The sequence below is a fragment of the Giraffa tippelskirchi genome, chromosome 9, assembly GCF_054371585.1.
Source record: "Giraffa tippelskirchi isolate mGirTip1 chromosome 9, T2T-mGirTip1v1.2.pri, whole genome shotgun sequence".
In the NCBI taxonomy this organism is placed as follows: Eukaryota; Metazoa; Chordata; class Mammalia; order Artiodactyla; family Giraffidae; genus Giraffa; species Giraffa tippelskirchi.
In genome coordinates this window covers 8556262-8580715 of record NC_137283.1, presented here as the reverse complement: position 1 = coordinate 8580715, position 24454 = coordinate 8556262, and positions in this window count along the sequence as shown.

The window sequence follows — 24454 nt, the reverse complement described above, 5'->3', positions numbered from 1 at the left end:
ATAAAAATCACTCAGGTTCTGGGCACTTGATAATAGAATGAACTCCAAAAATACACTCTTGTTCTGTCACATGGCTTACCCAATTCACCCAGGGGCAAACCTTTTGTTCTTTGTATAATATGTGAACCTGTTGTCAACTGCATCGTTTGGCCTGCTCCTGTTATACTGGCTTCCAGCCCAGTCCTACACAGACTATCACTGATGAAAATCACTTAGCAACCCTGGTTTCATTTCCAAAATATTGCAAGAGAGTCCATATTTCTATCATTCAGCCTAAGTCAAGTGGGTGGAATAATAAATGATACTAAAAATAGAGAATGGAGACATTAAAAGGGTATTTTTCCTCCACATTAAATATTGATTATGGATGTGTTCAGCTCTGCTCCAGGTCACCTTCACTCAAGGACCCAGAAGCAGCTCCAGTTTCAAATACTGCTTGCCTCATAACTAAAGGTAAAGACCTCATGTGAAGTACACACTGGTTATTAAAGTTCCCTCTTAGATGTTAACACATTGCTTATCTTCATAGCTCATTGGACAAAGCAAGTCGATGGCAGTGGAGCAAAAGTATACATAATTCTCTTGTAAAGAGTAGCACTATATGCAGGGTACCCCAAAAAGAGACATATAACGGAGGGGCAAGGAATGCCATGCAAAGTGATATAATCCACCACAACATTCACTGCTGCTGCTGCTGCTGCTAAGTCGCTTCAGTCGTGTCCGACTCTGTGCGACCCCATAGACGGCAGCCCACCAGGCTCCCCCGTCCCTGGGATTCTCCAGGCAAGAACACTGGAGTGGGTTGCCATTTCCTTCTCCAATGCATGAAAGTGAAAAGTCAAAGTGAAGTTGCTCAGTCCTGTCCGACTCTTAGTGACCCCATGGACTGTAGCCTACCAGGCTCCTCCATCCATGGGATTTTCCAGGCAAGAGTACTGGAGTGGGGTGCCATTTCCTTCTCCACAACATTCACTAAGGGATATCTTTTCTAGGAAATCAAAGCTCTAAAGCAATGCTGCCAATGAAACTTTTAATGATGATGGAAATATTCTACATCTGAAATGTTCAATATGCTATGTGCATGCATGCTAAGTTGCTCAGTCATGTCTGACTCTTTGCAACCATATGGACTGTAGCACAGCAGGCTCCTCTGTCCATGCACAGGCAAGAATACTGGAGTGGATTGTCATGCCCTCCTCCAGGGGATCTTCTCGAACCAGGGATGAAATTCACGTCTCTTATGTTTCCTGCATTGACAAGCGGGTTCTTGACCACTAGCGCCACCATCTGAAATGTTCAATATGGCATCCATATCAATTGCATCTAGTGAACTGAGAAACCCAAGTTTTAATTTTATGTGATTTTTTACAAATTTAAGTAGCCGCATGTAGACAGCAATTACTATTTTGGTTGGTCCTACTCTAAAGTTTAGATTTAGAAAAAATAAACCACAGTGACAACAGGGCCTTAGATAAAATAAGCATCGTAATGATGCTTGAGGGAAACAGAATGGAGGGAAGTGGTAGGGAATCCCCCAAGAATGTCTCCACATGGATGGTAAGAGCTTAGTGACAAAGCAGAGTCTGCTCTTGACAAGGGCCTCTGCAAGTTGTTGTTCTTGTGGTCGTTGTTCAGCCCCTAAGTCATGTCCAACCCTTTGCGACCCCATGAACTGTAGCATGTCAGGCTACTCTGTCCTCCGCTATCTCCCAGAGTTTGCCCAAATTCATGTACATTGCGTGGGTGATGCCATCTAACCATCTCAGCCTCCGCTGCTCCCTTCTCCTTTTGCCTTCAATCTTCCCTAGCATCAGAGTCTTTTCCCATATGTTAGCTCTTTGCATCAGGTTTCCAAAGTATTAGAGCTTCAGCATCAATCCTTCCAGTGACTATTCAGGGTTGATATCTTTTAGGATTGACTGGTTTGAGCTCCTTGCTTTCCAAGGGACTCTAAAGAGTCTTCTCCAGCACCACAATTTGAAAGCATCCATTCTTCGGCGCTCAGCCTTCTTTATATCCAAGTCTCACATCTGTACATGACTACCAGAAAAAACATAGCTTTAACTATAAGGACCTTTGTTGGCAAAGTGATGTCTCTGCTTTTTAATATGCTGTCTAGGTTTGTCATAGCTTCCCTTCCAAGGAGTAAGTGTCTTTTAATTTCATGGCAATGGTCACTGTCTACAGTGATTTTGGAGCCCAAGAAAATAAAATCTGTCACAGCTTCCACTTTTCCCCTATCTATTTGCCATGAAATAGTACTCTTGCCTGGAAAATCCCACGGACAGAGGAGCCTGGTAGGCTACCGTCCGTGGGGTCGCTAAGAGTCAGACATGACTGAGCGACTTCACTTCCACTTTTCCCTTTCATGCACTGGAGAAGGAAATGGCAACCCACTCCAGTATTCTTGCCTGGAGAATCCCAGAGACGGGGGAGCCTGGCGGGCTGCCATCTATGGGGTCACACAGAGTCGGACACGACTGAAGCGACTTAGCTGCAACAGCTGTAGCAGCAACGGGACCGAATGTCAAGATCTTAGTTTTTCGAATGTTGAGTCTCAAGCCATCTTTTCACTCTCCTCTTTCACCCTCATGTGAAGGCTTTTTAGTTCCTCTTCATTTTCTGCCATTAGAGTAGTATCATCTACATATCTGAAGTTGTTGATATTTCTCCCAGCAATCTTGATTTCGGCTCATGATTCATCCAGCCTGGAATTTCACATGATGTATTTCTGCATAGAAGTTAAATAAGCAGGGTGACAATATACAGCTTGTCGTACTCCTTTCCCAACTCTGACCCAGTAAGTTGTTCCATGTTTGGTTCTAACTATCACTTCTTGTCCTTCTTGTCCTGACAGGCTTCTCAGGAGACAGGTAAGGTGTGCTGGTATTCCCATCTCTTTAAGAATTTTCTACAGTTTGCTGTGATCCACCCAGTCAAAGGCTTTGGTGCAGTCAACGAAGCAGATGTTTTTCTGGAATTTCCTCATTTTCTCTATGATGCAGTGAATGTTAGCAGTTTATCTCTGGTTCCTTTTCTCTGCCTTTTCTAAACCCAGCTTGTACATCTGAAAGTTCTTGATTCACATACTGCTGAAGCCTAGCTTGAAGGATTTTGAGCATAACACTATTAGCATGTGAAATGAGTGCAACTGTACTATAGTTTGAACATTCTTTGGCATTGCCCTTCTTTGGGATTAGAATGAAAATTGACCTTTTCCAGTTCTATAGCCACTGCTGAGTTTTCTAAATTTGCTGACATATTGAGTGCAGCATTTTAACAGCATCTTCTTCTAGGATTTTAAATAGTTCAGCTGGAATTCCATCACCTCCACTATTTTTGTTTGTAGTGATGCTTCCTACGGCTCACTTGACTTTACACTCCATGATGTCCGGCCCTAGGTAAATGACCACACCGTTGTGGCTATCTGGGTCACGTTAAGATCTTTTTTGTATAGTTCTTCTGTGTATTCTTGCTACCTCTTCTTGATCTCTTCTGCTTCTGTTAGGTCTACAAGTTAGCTGGTTGTTTATAGAACATGGGGAAAACATTGAGGAGTCACTGCAAAATGTTAAATTGACCTTGTAAAACAAACTTGGAATGAAGAACATGTCTCTCCAAAACCAAGAAGAAGACAAGGGATACTGTGGAATTTCTAGTAGTTACCCGAGTCACAGAATGAATTTCTCTGCTTGTAAGAGGTCCTGCAGCTTTAAGCAATCCAAAGGTTGCATGCATATCCTTGCTGAAACAGGGTTTCTAATCCATAGTCATTCCCCACAGTGTGAGAGTAAACACTTGAGGGCTTCTCCTTATTGTGGAATATGCATTGCTTTAAGGTCTGTATTTTGAGGCTGTTACCATTTTTCATGTTTAATAGAAGTACAGCCCTGTCTCAGCCTTACTCCCAACCCAGGTCCACCCTATCTTCATTCCCAAGCCATCAATTAAACCCAAAAAAGCTAGTCTTGGAGTGGAGTCTGAGCTTGTGTTAGAGAAGAGAGTGGTGGTTAAGGATGTGGCTCTGGAATTAGAGACCTGGTTTGAAACCTATCTTTTCCACCTAAAGCTAAGTTGATGAACTTTTCAGAGTCCAACTTACCTCATCTGTAAAATATGGACAATAGGACCCACATCATTCCTTCTGCAGACTGGAGAATCTAAAGCATCTAAAGTACTTACTTATCTCATTGTCTGACATGAAAAAATTTTTCTTAGTGAAAGGCAAGTTTATGACCACAATCTATTCCAACTCTTCAGTTTTAATGGAAATTGGCAAAAAGGGGAAGAGTAATTTAAAATTCATTTAAATCCATTCATTTAACTCAAATATTACCACACTTAGTAGATCAATGACATTTCATTGTTCTCCCCTTGAAATTTGTCTGTTGTGTATTTTTGTTTAATTAGGATGGCAGAAAGACCTGGAAATTAATCCCAACACACTAGCATTTTCCAGTTGGATGAGTATGCACACACTACCCTCCAAGTGAGTCTCTTACCTTTGGAGTGGAGATGATCATACTCAACTTGCTATGTAGGTGTGAGGATTAAATTATTAACCACACATGAAGACCTACTCTTCTGTCTAGAAAAGTTGCTCTATAAAACAGATCGTTTTTCTGGTTTATCGTCCTGTTGTTGTATTCAGAGAAAAAGATTCCAGTTAGACAAAACCATTTAATATCCTCTAACCCTACAATTAACTTCTCACTTGGAAAGAACTGAAGATCATTGATCATCCAAACTGTTAGTCTGAAACAAAACTAAAAAGAGTACATCTTTTTTTTTTTTCTTCATGAAGAGTACAACTTAATAGTATGGAGGGAAGCCCTATACAATACAATATATTTTTGTAACTATATTATTGAAACTCAACATGCAAGGCACTGCACTGTAGCAATCTCTTTCAAAGAGGTTTAACACTGAAATGTCTCTAGGAGATTTAATTGGAGAATAATTTATTCATTTACTCACTTCATTATTCAGATATACATTAGAAGGCTCCTGTATGCCAGGTGCTAGAATAAGTATTATGGATACTAAAACAAACAAAACTTATTTCTGGTTTTAAAAGGGCTTTATGTGTATTCAGGAATGCTTCCTCTGGAGAGGACAGGCAGGCACATGAACAAATAAGTCAAAAAACTATTACTACAATGTGAAAATCAGTTAAAGGACAGTATTAGTAAACAGTAGGGGAACTCAGCCTAACTTCTGTCTATAGATCCCAGCTAGCTCTGTACAAATGCTGGGGCACCAATGCTCAATCCAGCACACTGTACATTAACACGAGTCAAAGCTTAAGGACAAACCAGTTCAGTCTTTTTTTTTTCTCCATTTCCATTTGCTCTTGCACCTAAATTTTTATAATAGTTGATTCTAAAAAGGCAAATCTTTGTAAAACTTATAAAATGTGGGAAATGAGTACTCATCTGCTAGGACCGCCACAATACAATGCCACAGAAAAGGTGCCTGAACCAACATGCATTTATTTTTCAAGGTTCTAGAGGGGAAAAGTCCAAGATCAAAGTGCCCTGGGGGGAGGCGGGGGTTCCAGTGAGGGCTCTGCTCCTGGCTTGCCTTCTCACTGTATTCTCACTTTTCCTTCCCTCTGGGGGTGCTTTACCATGTTAGTTTCTGCCATACAACGACATGACTCAGCCATATTATACACACATCCCCTCTGCTCTGAGCCTCCCTCCCACCTCCACATCCTCCTAGGTCACCTCGGCTCACGTAGCTGCGCTCCCTGTGCTACGCAGCAGCTCCCACTAGCTGTCTATTTTACAGAGGGCAGTGTATGCATGTCACTGCTACTCTCTCATTCGTCCCACCCTCTCCTTCCCGCCCTGTGTTCACAAGTTTGTTCTCTATGTCTGCATCTCTATCTCTGCCTTGCAAATAGGTTCAGAAAGATGAAATTTTGAAATTGCTTTGTGCATGGGCCAGGAAGGAGCAGAATCTTAATTAGATGCACATTCCAGAAACTATATCCACTAAAGACATTTGGAATCACTTAACTGAAGCAACTCACTTTTTAAATAAGCTATAAGTAATACATTCCTCATCAGGGTTTTGAAAGTAACATTTGTTTTCTGTTCCCAGAGCTCACATTTGATTGTACTGGCAGGAAGTCAAGACTCACAGAGCCACCTCCTGTCTAATCAGAATTAATATACAGTAATAACTGGAGGGAGACTGACATGTAACTTTGAATGCCAGTTAGAAGCAAATATCACATCAAGCTCAAAGTGTGGTATTAAAAAAAAAAAAAAAAAGACTGGAGAAAGCAACTTTAGTCTCTGTGTCAAAGAGGAGAAATTCTTTTTGAAAGTAGAAAGAGAAGAATTACTGGAAATCTTATCTCATCAGTGTATATTTATGAGATTTCCAAGGTCAAGCTATCTCAGAGTCTGTAAGGTATCTCATGACCCAGAGAAATGCAAAATTTATGAAAAAATTATTATGAAAAAGGCAAAATATCCTCACCGAACGAAAACATCTTATAGTTTTGCAATTTTTCAGCAAGAGTTTGCTGAGAGAAGAACCTGATTACAGATTCAAGTAGAGTCTTGAGAAAAGTCATCTCCTTTCCATTTAGGGAAGCCAGGAATTATTATGTATAAACTGAGTCAGCCATCTTGAGGCTCCTTCACTGATTATTAGAATTTTTAAATCAGTTTCATATAGTTTACATTAAAAGCAGGATCCATAAAAAGGACTGATGATTACATGGACAAGCAATCCATGTCCTGGTCAGAAGGGCCACACACATGGCATAAAGCTCTGATATCATTGTCTTGTGATTCTTAATTGTTTTTTTAAATGAGAAGCTCCATGTTGTCATTTTGCACTGGCCTCCACAAAGTTATGTTGATTGCCCAACTCCAACACCACCCAGAGGATGCCTTCAGCTGGACTTCTGACTCTAGCTCAGGGAGGACTTCATAGGAAAAAATAAAATAAAAATGCCCATTCACTCAACTTTGCTTATGTATTCAATACCTATGTAATTCATCATGTTCAAGAAACAGTTCAGAAGAAACTAATGGGGACAATTGCTGTGACCCCTTCATTGGTTACTTTTCAACTGACCCTAACAGTGATTACTCAGCATCTTCCAACTCAGATATCAGCAGGCTGATGGAGGTTTGACTCCAGTTCTGATCAGAGATTGTGATTTGAATCAGGAAAAAAAAATATCTGGTTTATTCTATTCACCACTCCCTCCCTGGATCTCCTAACCATAATCCAACTCTGCCCAAGTTGAAACAAAGGTTACCAGACTGAACCAGATATCTTATTTTTGGCTGAATGTCGGGGTATCTGGGCTTCCTTGCTGGCTCAGACAGTAAAAGAAAATCTGCCTACAATGCAGGGACCTGGGTTGGATCTCTGGGTTGGGAAGATCCCCTGGAGTATTCTTGCCTGGAGAATCCCATGGACTAGGAGCCTGGCGGGCCATAGCCCGTAGGGTCGCAAAGAGTTGGAGACAACTGAAGCAACTGAGTGCACACGCGCAGCCTGAAGGAACAGTGAAATAAATATTCTCTCCGAGGAAGCAATTCGATGCCAAAACTCACTCTGTTTCATGCAAAAAATAAAAACAATAATTACTAGGGAGTTAAATACCAGACGGTTACCATTTTCATCTGGTTCATCAATAAAGAACAAAACTCAAATGTCAAAAGAGTTGATGATGCATATCAATGCCTATATTAATTTCAAAAGACAATCTTATTTAAATTCAATGAAATCCATATTTCTTTGTTAAATAGCATATGAGCACAAAGATTCTTTAAGCAAGTGTTACTGACAGATGACTACGCTGTTAGGAAAAGCTTATACGACAACAACTTGAACTATAATATGAAAGCTAGGAAGCTAGTTTTTAAAGAAATAGTAATGTTTATTTCTATGAGAGAATCTCACATTAAAAAAAAGTTCTAAGAACTTCGGTATTCTCTAAATTCAACATAATATACAGGTTTTCACCCAAAGGGGGGAAAAAGGTAACTTTTTTTTTAAGATGCAGAATTAGATGTCAGGCTTTCCATTAAGTATAACTCAAAGTTATTGGAAATAATAAGAAAGTGATGTCTGGTTTCACTGAAGAGGACTGGCGATGTGGAATAGAGCAGGAGAAAGGACCAGGAATATGGTACAAAACCTGACCTGGAGGACCAAACAGCTCCACCTGGGTCAGGAAAGACACACAAGCCCATCACGGATGGGCCGAGCACACAAGATGAGGGCAAAGGCAGAGCAGCTGTCAGTAAACAGGGCAAGAGGGCCAGGAGGATGGAAAGAAGTGAGTTCTGGAGAGGAAGCTGGGTGCCAGAAACAGATCACACTAGAGATGGAAGGAGTAGAGGAAAGCAGGAGTGTAGGCACTCACAACTCAAAACTCAGTCTACAGACTCCTTCTCACCTGGGACACGACGGAGAAGCAGAATCATTGGCCCACTCAACAGCTAGCGGATCAGAATCTACATGTAACAATGTGTCCAGATGATACACAGGCACCTGAAAGTCTGCAAAGCCTTCTCTAGTGTTTGGTTCCCATCCAGTCTTTTGCGAAGGTACTTCTGCTCTCTATTACAGTGCTCAGGACCTTGGACACTCAGTCTTCTGTCCACTCTTCCCAAAATTAATTTTTTTCACCTTTACTCTTTAAGGATACATTTTCCTTCTTCTCTTAAAAAGTATATTCAAATTCTTACTGAAAAGCTAAAATACACACTTATGTACATTTCTGATCTTGGTATCTAACTTTGGTTAAATGATAAGTGAAGAAAATTATTTATTAATATCTATGGGATTAAATAATCTCTCATTTGGAAAAAAAATAATGAATTTCTCTCTCCACTTTACATGGTATATAAAACAATTGCCAGATAGATTAAAGTTGAATGTGAATTAAAAAGCAATAAAAATCTAGATAAGATATGTCACACTATTTAAAAGGAAAAAAGGCTTTTCCGAATACAAAATGTATTTCTACATATGAGACAAAAGGAAAATATATATCATTCTTACAACATAAAAGTTGGAGACCATTGCAGGTCAAAATACAATAAGCCAAAGTAAAAGAAAAAATACAAACCATGCGTAAGTATGGTAACTAGAGGAATAATATAGTTATTAAATCAAAAGCTTTTATGCACTAGTAAGAAATATAAATACTACAATAGAAAATTTTTTAATGAAACAAATAATCAGTTCACTAGAGAAAGAGTCAATTGCCCATATCTGGAAAACCATTCAGGTCTGTTAGTTAAAATATATATAAATATATATATATTTCAAAAATAATGAAGCACACTATTAAGACCATTATATAGTTACAGTAATTATGACAACATGATATCGGCTTAAGTGTGTATATTAAAGGATTCCGGAAAAGAATAAAATCCATAAAACCATACTTCTCTGGTCAACAGAATTACAAAGGGGACACTGCAGTGAAGTGAGATAAGTATGGTCTTTTCCAATAAGTGATATTGAATGACCCAGATATTCTAGTCAAAAAGAAAAATCATCCTACCTTCATTCCACAAATAAAAGTTACTCCACATAGATTGCAGACTTAAATGTGAAAGGTAAAGAAATAAAAATTGTAGGAGAAAACATAGGAGAATATCTTTGTGTCTCTGGAATAGGCAAAGATTTTTTAAACAGAGCAAAGATCTGCAAATTATAAAAATTTATATAAAAGACTTTATTAAGATTAATGCAGTTCAAGTTCATCATCAAGTACCTTTAAGAGAGGAAAAGGATAGGCTGCAGATGGAGAAAAAATATTTGATTGCATCTATCTCACAAAAGACTCATCTAAAATGTATAAAGAATTTTATAAATCAGTTCAAAAAAGTAGTTAAAATGAACCAAAGATTTAAATAGAAACTTCAAAAAAAGGATATCTGAATTTCTAGTAAATAAGAAAATATGCATAACTTTATTATGAAACTCACAGTGAGGTGTCACTAAAATTCCACCCAAAAGCCAAAATAAAAACAAAAAAGAAAGATCATGTTTCAAAGGTATCCAAGATTCATGTTTTCTTAAGAAAAAATTGACTTCCTTGTATTTCTTCTCAGTTTTCTTTTTTTTAGTATACTTATAAATTACGAACCTAAAGAGTGGAAAAGTTTGGTTATATTTGAATCTTTACAACAAAGGCATTATGTCTAATATTTTAATTCATAATGTTACGCTTAACATAGCATCATAAAAATCCAAGTCTAAACTAATTTTTATCCATGCAATTAATTAAAATATTATTCTTAGCATGAAAGTGAGTTAATGGATCCAACTGTCCTGTTACTAAGTTAATCATCAAGTCAGCAGAAGATCAGCTACATATCAAATGCACAGTACTATAGAATACACCTCTCAGTATAACTAGCCCAACAATTTAGATGATCAGCCTCAGTTAAATTCTTAAAAATATGTGAAGGTACTGTGATAAGATTTTAATTTGGAAAAGAATAGCTTTTCTAGTCTTTTTCCATACATTTTGTCATTAAATGATACTCTTCAAACCTCAGCCCAGAAATTAAATAGTGCCTTGTGAAAGTCAAGACAGGAAACTTTTGACCCAAATTGCTTTGGGATCTTAGAAGAAGATCACCTGATAGTCTGTCCCACATCAACCTAGATGTAGGCAACTAAGGAAATCTGGAGGTAAGAGTGGTCAGATCTCAAAATCCCAGAGGTTAGCTTCTCTGAGATGCTCTTGGGTCTGTAGAATATGCTGCTGCTGCTGCTAAGTCGCTTCAGTCATGTCCGACTCTGTGTGACCGCATAGATGGAAGCCCACCAGGCTCCACTGTCCCTGGGATTCTCCAGGCAAGAATACTGGAGTGGGTTGCTATTTCCTTCTCCAATGCATTAAAGTGAAAAGTGAAAGTGAATATGGGATGACTCCAAAATTGAGTGTCAGTAATCCAGATAAGGAGAAATGGGTAAAACGCCTACCAAGGCGACCAAATGAAAAGTCACAGCAGAGACATTTGGAGTATAAGTAAAAGAGGTGGTGAGGATGAGTCAGCTAGGAAGAAATACAAGACAACAAGCTGAGAAACTAGAAGAAAATAATTATTTCAAAGGATGCACTGTTGTATAAGAAACCACACCAAAACATAGTGGCTTATTTGCTCACAATTTCTGTGGATTAGGAATTCAGGAAGTGTGTCCAGGGGACATCTTATCTCTAAAGAATGAAGAAGGCTGAATGCCAAAGAATTGATGCTTTTAAAATGTGGTGTTGGAGAAGTCTCTTGAGAGTCCCTTGGAGAGTAAGGCGATCAAACCAGTCAATCCTAAAGGAAATCAACCCTGAATATTTGTTGGAAGGACTGATGCTGAAGCTCTAATACTTTGGGCACCTGATGAGAAGAGCCAATTCATTAGAAAAGACCCTGATGCTGGGTAAGATTGAAGGCACGAGGAGACAGGGATAGCAGAGGATGAGATACTTGGATGGCATCACCAACTCAGTGGACATGAGTTTGAGCAAACCCCAGGAGTATGGTGAAGGACAGGAAAGCCTGGCGTGCTGCAGTTCATGGGGTCGCAAAGAGTCAGACACAACTCAGCAACAGAACAACAACAAAGGACTTCTGCAGAGGAGGCTTAAATAGAAGGGCTGGTAAGATCACTGGATGGGCTCATATGTGTCTGAGGCTCATTCTAAACCAGCTTGTTCCTCTTCCAAGTGGCTTCTCCATACAGTTTGGACCTTTCCACATCACAGTGCTCACAAGGTTCTAAAATGAAGTGTTCTAAGAGGACTAGCCCCATAATACAGGGCTTATCAAGAATTTGCTGGCATCATACTGCTCACGTCAAACTGCATGAACCAAGTTACACAACCAGTCAGTGTAACCAAGTTACACAACTCTGTCAAGGTGGGCAGAGGCCATCCAAAGATGGAAAGGGACTCACCTGGAGGCAGTGGCATGTTGGTAAGAGTTTAACAACCAGCTCTCTGAGAAACAGTTCAGACTTAAAACATTTGCAGTTTCTAGAATACAAATTCTCCTACTATGGCCCTTGAAGGGCTTCCCAGGTGGTGCTAGTGGTAAAGAACCTGCCTGCCAGTGCAGGAGACATAAGAGATATGTATTTGATCCCTGGGTTGGGAAGATCCCCTGGCGAAGGGCATGGCAACTCACTCCAGTATTCTTGCCTGGAGAATCCCATGGACAGAGGAGCCTGGTGGGTACAGTCCACACGGTTGCACAGAGTCAGATACGAGTGAAGCGAGTTAGCACACGGGCATTAGCACGCCTGGCCCATGAAAGCTTACCAAAGTGACAAACCAAAATGACAAAGCATGGAGTTGGGGAGAGATGTACACAATCGCCTCTATAAACTGGTACAAGGGGGCTCAAGCTCACCACCATCTGGAAACCTAAGCTGGGAAGGCACTTAGTGGGACCAAAACCTAGAGGAACAGGAAGACAAGGAATATTGTTGACGAGATCAGAGGAGCTAGAATAAAAAGTGCAGATCTTTTCCGTCCACACTCCTCACCTACCTGCCCGATACCACCACTCAGAGGAGAGAGGTGGAAAGGATTCTAATTCTGAAACTATGAACATTCACAAGTCTAACCCATTCATCAGATGAGATTCAATGATTAGAGTAAAAGGAGCAATCCCTGTGCTCCAGTGGGATGTGGGTTTGTAACACAAATCAGATCAATTAGGAAAAAAAATTACAAAATTGTATTTTGAATGAAGATTTTTATTAAAACAGACAGTGCTTCTCTTATGAAGTCTAGAACTATTCCTAAAAGCAAAATTTGTAATTCTTATTCCAGCAAGTCTAGGTTGGTGGTGGGCAGAAAAAAAGATTAATCACCTCTCTGAATAATAATGGGAATTAATAATTCCAAGGAAAAGAGTAAGTATTGATACTAACTCTGAGGCAGTGAAATAACTCATTCCTTCTTCATTATGGATGTACTCAAGTATTTAGGACTAAAATCCTGAGACCTGTGTGTACACGCGTATGCCTATGTGCGCGTGCGCGCGCGCACACACACACACACACACACACACACACACACAGGCAATACATTACACTTCACACTTAGCTTTAGGGCCTGGGAGATAAAAGGAAATGAAAGAGATGATATGGCAAAATAGAGACCATATAGCCAGTCTAGGGGGCTAGCCTCCTCCCAGGCCTATTTCTGCCTAGTTCATTGTGAGTTTCTATGCTGCCTGATATTCTGCTTCTCAAGAGAACCTGGACATACAGATATTTAAATGAAATCACCAGGGCACTTCCCTGGTGGTCCAGTAGCTAAGACTCCTTGCTCCCCATGCAGGGGGCCTGGGTTCGATCCCTGGTCAGGGAACGAGATGCCACATGCTACCACTAAGAGGCAACTAAGTGTTCACAGGCCACAACTAAAAGATTCTGCACGCTGCAACAAAGATCTCACATGTGACAACTATGACGTGGCAAAGCCAAATAAATAAATATTTAAAAAAAAATAAATGAAGTTGCCAGAATTTTAAAGTGTGTTCAAGTAACTCAATTTCCGTTCATTTCTTTCTTTCCTCTTTCCTTCCTTTTCTCTTCTTTGTTTAACATCAGCTAGTTTCACGTTAAATGCTAAGACCAACTAATTTTACAAATTTTGTTCAACTGGTTTGACTTCTGGTTCAGATGGCACTATACCTGAGGATCGACTTTTGGGCTTTAAGGGGTGCATTTGTACATTTGATCTCATCTCCATGAAAGTTTACAAACACGTGTGCTCATACCTCAGTAATTGTGCTCATACCTTAGTAACTAAACTCAGGCTTGGGCAACTCCATAACCAGTAATACTTTCACTACCACAGGCTGTGCCTTAGGCTATAGAAACATGATTCTCCTATTAAAAGGAGGCATCAAAATGTATTTGACAGGAATACCAAATTTAATGTCTATGGTTATGATTAAATGATGCTATGATTGAACTGATGTATTAGGCACAGAAGCAGAAGTTCTTCCATACTAAGATCGGTAAAGAATATTCTGTATCAGCCCCATATCCTTTGTCATAGAGGATCACACAAAGTTCAACAATGACACCCCTGGCTGGATCTCAGGACCTTGGATGCTCTCTGAACCAGAGCAGCTGCCAGAATAAGGCTAATGATGGATCAAATTCCAACTCCAATACTAACAAATTCCAACTCCAATACTAACCAACGATAGGACTTTGACAGTGTTTCAATCTCCCAAAGCTCTATTTCCTTTAAGATAAAGGTAATAATAAATATTAGCCATCTTAAGAATGTTAATTAGCAGGAAAAAGGAAACAACAAATATAGAGACTTCAGAGTCTAACATATACTAATCACTCAAAAAATAATATTGTTTTTGGTGTTATTTGATTCTAGAACGTGTGGATCTGCTTTTGACAAAAATTCCAAACATATGGATTACTCTAAGAAGAATTGAGACAATTACATTTGGCACACACATCACACTCAGTCAGAAGACAATGTAATTTCTGTTTTTACTGTTGCTGCTTTCCATTCTGATTTTATATATATACATCCCTCCCCCTCAAAAAGAAAAAGAAATAGTCTGCAAGAAAGTCCTGTGATAAGGTAATTGTGTGTATGTGTAACACATATCTGTATTTTAGACCACACTCAGAAGTTTTCTCATTTACATATAGAGTATATTTCTATCTGCAGGAGGCCAGTTGGACCCTGTCTGAATTTGTAAAACCATTTAAGGAAACTCTAAGGCAGCTTAAATGTCAAACAATTCTTTCTGGATAGATGGGATTATAGGCTCTTTTTAAAAAGTTTCTTCTTTACACTTTTTTTTTTTTCCTGCACTTCCTTTTTTAATAAAAATTATATTTTTACAACCAGGAAGTTGCTTAAAGTGCAGATAATTAGTTTAAGTATTACAACATTTGCAAGTGTTTAGTTGTTCCTGATACAAATTCATATAATTAAATAAAACTATATTAGTACTTGTAAATAGTATTAAGGTGTTCTTGGCTTTGAGAATTTGACCAGGATGACCTTGAAAAGCAGACTGCAGTTTCCCTTCAGCAAAAGGGAATGAAAATTCAGGCCAGCACCTTTACCTTGAGCTGTATAACAACAAAGAGGTATTTTTCTTGGAAAATATAACTTACATGGGCCACTACTCAGAATAGGCGTTTTAACTATTCTAGTTCATAACACACTAGTTTAAATTCTGCTTCATTTAACTGATTCTGTGTCATAAATCACTCCAAGCTTCAGTTCAATTCAGTCCATTCGCTTAGTCATGTCTAACTCTTTGCAACCCCATGGACTGCAGCACGCCAGGCCTCCCTGTCCATCACCAACTCCCTGAATTTACTCAAACTCATGTCCATTAAGTCAGTGATGCCATCCAATCATCTCATCCTCTGTCGTCTCCTTCTCCTCCTGCCCTCAATCTTTCCCAGCATCAGGGTATTTTCAAGTGAGTCAGCTCTTCGTATCTGGTGGCCAAAGTATTGGAGTTTCAGCTCCAACATCAGTCCTTCCAATGAACAGTCAGGACTGATTTTCTTTAGGATGGACTGGTTGGATCTCCTTGCAGTTCAAGGGACTCTCAAGAATGTTCTCCAACACCACAGTTCAAAAGCATCAATTCTTCAGTGCTCAGCTTTCTTTATAGTCCAACTCTCACATCCATACTTGACTACTGGAAAAACCATAGCCTTGACTAGACGGACCTTTGTTGGTAAAGTAATGTCTCTGCTTTTGAATATGCTGTCTCAGTTCAGTTCAGTCACTCAGTCGTGTCCAACTCTTTGCGACCCCATGAATTGCAGCATGCCAGGCCTCTCTGTCCATCACCAACTCCCGGAGTCCACCCAAACCCATGTCCATCGAGTCGGTGATGCCATCCAACCATCTCATCCTCTGTCATCCCCTTCTCCTTCCGCCCCCAATCCTACCCAGCATTAGGGTCTCTTCCAATGAGTCAACCCTTCGCATGAGGTGGCCAAAGTATTGGAGTTTCAGCTTCAACATCAGACCTTCCAATGAACACCCAGGATTGATCTCTTTTAGGATGGATTGATTGGATCTCCTTGCAGTCCAAGGGACTCTCAAGAGTCTTCTCCAACAACACAGTTCAAAAGCATCAATTCTTCGGTGCTCAGCTTTCTTCACCATCCAACTCTCACATCCATACATGACCACTGGAAAAACCATAGCCTTGACTAGACGGACTTTTGTTGGCAAAGTAATGTCTCTGCTTTTAAATATGCTATCTAGGTTGGCCATAACCTTCCTTCCAAGGAGTAAGCGTCTTTTAATTTCATGGCTGCAGTCACCATCAGCAGTGATTCTGGAGCCCAAAAATTAAGTCTGACACTGTTTCCACTGTTTCCCCATCTATTTCCCATGAAGTGATGGGACCAGATGCCATGACCTTAGTTTTCTGAACGTTGAGCTTTAAGCCAACTTTTTCACTCTCCTCTTTCACCTTCATCAAGAGGCTCTTTAGTTCTTCTTCACTTTCTGCCATAAGGGTGGTGTCATCCACATATCTGAGGTTATTGATATTTCTCCCGGCAATCTTGATTCCAGCTTGTGTTTCTTCCAGCCCAGCGTTTCTCATGATGTTCTCTGCATATAAGTTAAATACACAGGGTGACAACATACAGCCTTGATGTACTCCTTTTCCTATTTGGAACCAGTCTGTTGTTCCATGTCCAGTTCTAACTGTTGCTTCCTGACCTGCGTACAGGTTTCTCAAGAAGCAGGTCAGGTGGTCTGGTATTCCCATCGCTTTCAGAATTTTCCACAGTTTATTGTGATCCACACAGTCAAAGGCTTTGGTATAGTCAATAAAGCAGAAATCGATGTTTTTATAATAGATCTCTATATAATATTGTTGTTATATAAGCCTTAGTACAGAGTTTAAACTGAATTGTTTGCTGTGTAACCATCATCTTGGGCTTAAAGTAAAAAACGCTTTATGTGACTATGACCAAGGAATGTAGAGGAAAAAAAAAAGACGCTTGTCCTTTCCTCCTCCTTGAGAATTCCAGACCCCTGTCTCCTCCTTGGGAGCCCCAGACCCCTTTCTCCTCCTTGGGGACCCTGGACTTCTTATCAACCTGCCTAGGAATTGACTCTCTCTATGGGAAGACATAATAGGTTGAAAACACAACATTTTCAAACCTTAATATATAGTCCCAATGTAATTCCATTCAAAATCACACAGGGGTTTTCATGAAATTTAATAAGCTTAATCTAAAGTTCACGCAGAAAAAAAAGACCAAGAAGAATGAAGATATTTTGGAAGAAGGATAAGGGAGGAGCATGTGTGAGTGCTAAGTCACTTCAGTCATGTCCAACTCTTTGTGACCCCATGGACTGTAGCCCTCCAGGCTCCTCTGTCCATGGGATTCTCCAGGCAAGGACACTCCTAAGGGAGGAGGGGAGACAATTTATTATCTCAGACATAGAGAGAAAGAAAGGAGAATAAGTAAACTAATCAATAAGTAGGATAGAAATTCCAGAAGAAGACTCAAGGTAACTAGATAAATGAGAGCTGACTTCACAAATTATGAAGGAAGGATAAACACTTCAGTATACTTTGCTAATATATTTCCTCATCTATATGGGAAAAAGGTCAAATAAAATAGCTATTTCACATGGTAAACCAAAGCAAAATCCAGGTACATCAAATTCCATAATTTGAAACTGAAAACCTACTTTAGAAGGCAATATAGGACAATATCTTTATGATCTTGACATCTCATATGATTCATTCAACAACAACAAAAAATAATTCAAGTTTTAAAGAGTATTGCAATTAATCTCAATTAAAGTATTTTAATGATATGACACATTATTAAGCAAGTGAAATGGAAACTCATCTACTCTGTCTATTCATAGGAAAAACAAAGGTATATTCCAAAATAAGCTTTTCTGGAGCCAGATAAATTGGTTAAAAATTATATCTTTATCACTGAGAGCTGTGGGATCTTAAGCAAATAACTTAGTTCTTCAATACCTGAATTTCCTCATCCATTAAATGGAGATACTACCTATCTCACAAGGTTATTGAGACAATTACTGTATTGAAATATCCAAAATACTCAGAAACACAAAAGGCAAAGCTCTGTAGAGGTTAGTCATTATTGTTGTTACCCAGAATATATAAAGAATTCCTCTGGAGAAGGAAATGGCAACCCACTCCCATATACTTGCCTGGAGAATCCCCATGGACAGAGAAGCTGAGGGTTGGCGGGGGCGGAGGGGGGTGGGCTACAGCCCTTAGGGTTGCACAGAATCGGACATGACTGAAGTGACTTAGCGCACAGATGAATAAGAAAAATATAAACAATTTCAACTTTAACATGGTCAAAGCATATGAAAATACACTTCACAGAATGTAAAAGTCAAATGGCCAATATTCATAAGAATATCCTCAAGCCTCCATAATCAGACGAATACAAGTTGAACGAACATTGAATTTCCAGTTCATAGCCCTCAGATTGAATGAAAAACTTAGGTATGGCAATACTGAGTGCTAATTGACATACTGTCTTTGGAAATGACTTTGAAAATATATAATTAAGGAATTGCATATGTATATTATTCGTAACCCAGAAGTTCCACATCTAGGCTCATAATATAGAAAATCTCACAATGTGCTGAAGAAGATATATACAAGGATACAAAATCAGACCACTTAGTTGCTCATTAATGGGAGAATAGGTAAATAAATTTTGAAATAACAGAATTCCCAATCATGATTAAAATAAATGAAAAACAGTGTAGCAACTTTGGAAGACAATTTGGCAGTTTCTTACAAAACTAAACATACTCTTACCATACAATCCAGCAATCCGCTCCCTGGTATTTACCCAAAGATGTTGAAAACTTATGTCTACACAAAAATCTGCACATGGATGTTTATCACAGTTTTATTCATAATTGCCAAAACTTGGAAACAATCAAGATGTCCTTCAGTAAGTGAATAGATAAATAAAATGTAATACATCCAGACAATGGAATATTATTCAGTGCTAAAATGAAATGAGCTGTGAAGCCATGAAAAGACATGAAGGAACCTTAAATTCATACGACTAGTGAAAGAAGCCAATCTGAAAATGCTACATACTCTGTGGATTCCAACTAGAAGACATTCTGGAAAAGGCACAACCACGGAGACAGTGAAAAGATCAGTGGTCGCTATGAGTTTGGTGGGGAGAGAAGGTGGGATGAATAGGATTTTTATGGGAGTGAAACTATTCTGTATGATATAGTTATGGTGTATAGTATGTGTGTGAAAGTCGCTTAGTCGTGTCGGACTCTTTGTGACCCCATGGACTATACAGTCCATGGAATTCTTCAGGCCAGAATACTGGAGTGGGTAGCCTTTATAGTTATGTATATAGTATAGTTACGGTGTCATAACTATACTGTGGTAGGTATATGATACTATGCATTTGTCAAAACCCATAGAACCAACAACAAAAAACGAATCTAATGTAAACCATGGACTTCAGGAAATAATAATATACCAATATTTTCTCATCAGTTGTAAGAAATGTACCACCCTGGTACTAATGTTGATTGTCGGGGAGGCTGTGTACGTATGGGGGCAGGGGGTATAGAGGAACCCCTGGTACTTTAGGTTCAATTTTTCTGTGAACCCGAGAGAGTTTTGAAAAATATTAATAAAAGTCTACTTAAAAGGGAGAAATGAATGAAATAGAATTCATGTATGGATTTGGATAAATGTCCAAAATGTTTTGCAAGTAGAAAATATATTGCAGAACCCTCCATGTAGAGCAAAATTATGATAAATTTTTTAAAATTGAGAACATTATTTATTGTTTTGAAGTATACTTATGAAGTATAATAGTATGAAGTTATGCAAAGGCTGAAGAAATATCAAGTTCAAGATGGTGGATTTTTCCATGGGAAAAAAAAAAAAAAAAAGGAATATGGAATAGAGGACAGGTACCCAGGAGACTTCAAAGAATATATGTCATATTTTCATTCTTTAAAAAAAAAAAAAATCAGAAGGCATAGAATCACAAAACCTTGCTTAAGTGGTTGTAAGACAATAAAAGTGGAAACTCGGGACTGTGCCTGACACAAGGTGGCCCCTAATTCAATGCTCTTCCCCTGACTGTCCATCCAGTCCTGTTTCTTCAAGGTCACACTCCCTCTCTCTGAGGCCTGTAGTTCTGCCGAAGCAAAGGGAGAAGTTGGTTAAATGGAAGCAGAAGGGCTCCAGGAGCAGCCAATCTAGACTGGAGCATCTGGCCTGCCACCAAGTCTCTGCGTGCCCCTGAACAAGCCACTTAACCCACAAACCACTCTGAAATGAGAAGGTTGCCTTGGGTCATGGGCAGCGTTTCTTTCACCTTTAGTAGTCTACAGCTCTGTTAAAAGAATCCCACAGCTGCATTTGGGGGTTCCTCCATTTCAGTAGGTTAGAGATTCACAGAATATTCGGCAACATTTCAGAACAGCGTCTGTTAAGCCGTGGAGTAACTGGTGGCGCTCTCTACCATTTAACAACTCTCCTTCAGGACAGTGTTGTGATCAAGACCGGGCAGCTGCACTGGCCTGAGAACCATATTTCTGAGACTCTGTTCATCTGACATGAAACGATCTGTGTGATCTATTCAATGATGTATATACCCGTATCACACACCACAAACACCATATCCCCCTTCCTGGCTTTATCCTTTTTTCTCTTTAGCACTCCAAAACATATCAGTGCCATTGTTCAGTCTCTAAGTTGTGTCTGACTCTTTGCAATCCCATGGACTGCAGCACGCTAGGCTTCCCTGTCCTTCACCATCTCCCAGAGCTTGCTCAAACTCATGTCCGTTGAGTCACCGATGCCATCCAACCATCTCATTCTCTGTCTCCCCCTTCTTCTCCTGCCTTCAATCTTTCCCAGCCTCAGGGTCTTTTCCAATGAGTCTGCTCTTCACATCAGAAGGCCAAAGTATCAGATACATGTAATATATATTAATTTTTTGCCTTGTTTATTGTCTGTTTTACCTTACTATAGTGTAAGCTCCATGCCAATGGACTTTTTTGTCCATTATAATCTCTCCAAAGATCTAGAAAAGTATCTGGCACATTAGATGCTCAATAACTATTTGGAGAAGGATGATTAAATGAACATATCTGTGGCTAAGTTCAACATGAGAGTCATCTTGGGACTAACTACCAGCTGCACCACAAAGATCTCTCTAAATTTTATCAACCATTGCCTTCCCCTCTCGTTACCTCACAAGCACAACATTCAGTTCAATTCAGTCACTCAGTCGTGTCCGACTCTTTGCAACCCCATGAATTGCAGCACGCAAGGCCTCTCTGTCCATCAACAACTCCCGGAGTCTACCCAAACCCATGTCCATCGAGTCGGTGATGCCATCCAACCATCTCATCCTCTGTCGTCCCCTTCTCCTCCCGCCCCCAATCCTACCCAGCATTAGGGTCTTTTCCAATGAGTCAACCCTTCGCATGAGGTGCCCAAAGTATTGGAGTTTCAGCTTCAACATCAGACCTTCCAATGAACACCCAGGATTGATCTCTTTTAGGATGGATTGATTGGATCTCCTTGCAGTCCAAGGGACTCTCAAGAGTCTTCTCCAACACCACGGTTCAAAAGCATCAATTCTTCGGTGCTCAGCTTTCTTCACCGTCCAACTCTCACATCCATACATGACCACTGGAAAAACCATAGCCTTGACTAGATGGACTTTTGTTGGCAAAGTAATGTCTCTGCTTTTAAATATACTATCTAGGTTGGCCATAACCTTCCTTCCAAGGAGTAAGCGTCTTTTAATTTCATGGCTGCAATCACCATCAGCAGTGATTTTGGAGCCCCAAAAAATAAAGTCTGACCCTGTTTCCACTGTTTCCCCATCTATTTCCCATGAAGTGATGGGACCAGAGGCCATGATCTTAGTTTTCTGAACGTTGAGCTTTAAGCCAACTTTTTCACTCTCCTCTTTCACCTTCATCAAGAGGCTCTTTAGATCTTCTTCACTTTCTGCCATAAGGGTGGTGTCATCCGCATATCTGAGGTTATTGATATTTCTCCCGGCAATCTTCATTCCAGCTTGTGTTTCTTCCAGCCCAGCGTTTCTCATGATGTACTCTGCATAGAAGTTAAATAAGCAGGGTGACAGTATACAGCCTTGACGGACTCCTTTTCCTATTTGGAACCAGTCTGTTGTTCCATGTCCAGTTCGAACTGTTGCTTCCTGACCTGCATACAGGTTTCTCAAGAGACAGGTCAGATGGTCTGGTATTCCCATCTCTTTCAGAATTTTCCACAGTTTATTGTGATCCACACAGTCAAAGGCTTTGGCATAGTCAATAAAGCAGAGATAGATGTTTTTCTGGAACTCTCTTGCTTTTTCGATGATCCAGCGGATATTGGCAATTTGATCTCAGGTTCCTCTGCCTTTTCTAAAACCAGCTTGAACATCTGGAAGTTCACGGTTCACGTATTGCTGAAGCCTGGCTTGGAGAATTTTGAGCATTACTTTACTAGCATGTGAGATGAGTGCAACTGTGCAGTAGTTTGAGCATTCTTTGGCATTGCCTTTCTTTGGGATTGGAACGAAGACTGACCTCTTCCAGTCCTGTGGCCACTGCTGAGTTTTCCAGATTTGCTGGCATAATGAGTGCAGCACTTTCACAGCATCACCTTTGAGGATTTGAAATAGCTCAACTGGAATTCCATCACCTCCAATAGCTTTGTTCGTAGTGATGCTTTCTAAGGCCCACTTGACTTCACATTCCAGGATGTCAGGCTCTAAGTGAGTGATCACACCATCGTGATTATCTGGGTCGTGAAGATCTTTTTTGTACAGTTCTTCTGTGTATTCTTGCCACCTCTTCTTAATATCTTCTGCTTCTGTTAGGTCCATACCATTTCTGTCCTTTATCGAGCCCATCTTTGCATGAAATGTTCCCTTGGTATCTCTAATTTTCTTGAAGAGATCTCTAGTCTTTCCCAATCTGTTGTTTTCCTCGATTTCTTTGCACTGATCGCTGAGGAAGGCTTTCTTATCTCTCCTTGCTATTCTTTCGAACTCTGCACTCAGATGGGAATATCTTTCCTTTTCTCCTTTGCTTTTTGCTTCTCTTCTCTTCCAAGCTATCTGTAAGGCCTCCTCAGACAGCCATTTTGCTTTTTTGCATTTCTTTTCCATGGGGATTTTCTTGATCCCTGTCTCCTGTACAATGTCACGAACCTCTGTCCATAGTTCATCAGGCACTCTGTCTATCAGGTCTAGACCCTTAAATCTATTTGTCACTTCCACTGTATACTCATAAGGGATTTGATCTAGGTCATACCTGAATGGTCTAGTGGTTTTCCCTACTTTCTTCAATTTAAGTCTGAATTTGGCAATAAGCAGTTCATGATCCGACCCACAGTCTGCTCCCGGTCTTGTTTTTGTTGACTGTATAGAGCTTCTCCATCTTTGGCTGCAAAGAATATTATCAATCTGATTTCGGTGTTGACCATCTGGTGATGTCCACGTGTAGAGTCTTCTCTTGCGATGTTGGAATAGGGTGTTTGCTATTACTAGTGCGTTCTCGTGGCAAAACTCTATTAGCCTTTGCCCTGCTTCATTCTGTACTCCAAGGCCAAATTTGCCTGTTACGCCAGGTGTTTCTTGACTTCCTACTTTTGCATTCCAGTCCCCTATAATGAAAAGGACATCTTTTTTGGGTGTTAGTTCTAAAAGGTCTTGTATGTCTTCATAGAATCGTTCAACTTCAGCTTCTTCGGCATTGCTGGTTGGGGCATAGACTTGGATTACCGTGATATTGAATGGTTTGCCTTGGAAACGAACAGACATCATTCTATCGTTTTTGAGATTGCATCCAAGTACTGCATTCTGGACTCTTCGGTTGACCATGATGGCTACTCCATTTCTTCTCAGGGATTCTTGCCCTCAGTAGTAGATATAATGGTCATCTGAATTAAATTCACCCGTTCCAGCACAACATTAACTCTCCCTCAATTTTGTTCCCCAAATATCACATATGTACCTCTTACAACACTTATCACACTCCATGTTACATTGCATCTTTCCCCAGGAAAAGAGTAAGTTAAACTGGGGTCAGAGCAGTTTTGTTTCCTATGCAGCACGTACTTCACAATAAATCATTTAATCTATAGTATTATTATTGACATTCCTATTTTCTTTCATTATTTCTTTCTCCCTCAACCTCTTGCTCTTTTTTTTTTTCTCTTTTCTTATATACACTCAAAGGGAACTTACCTTGGATCAGTCCATAATTCTCTCTTTTATTTCAATTTTTCAATTGTAGTGAACAAAATATATAAGTATGATATCATATGCATGGTATTGTATAATATGATATGATATCATATGATCTTATAAGAAGTGGCCATTAAACAGTGCTTCCCTC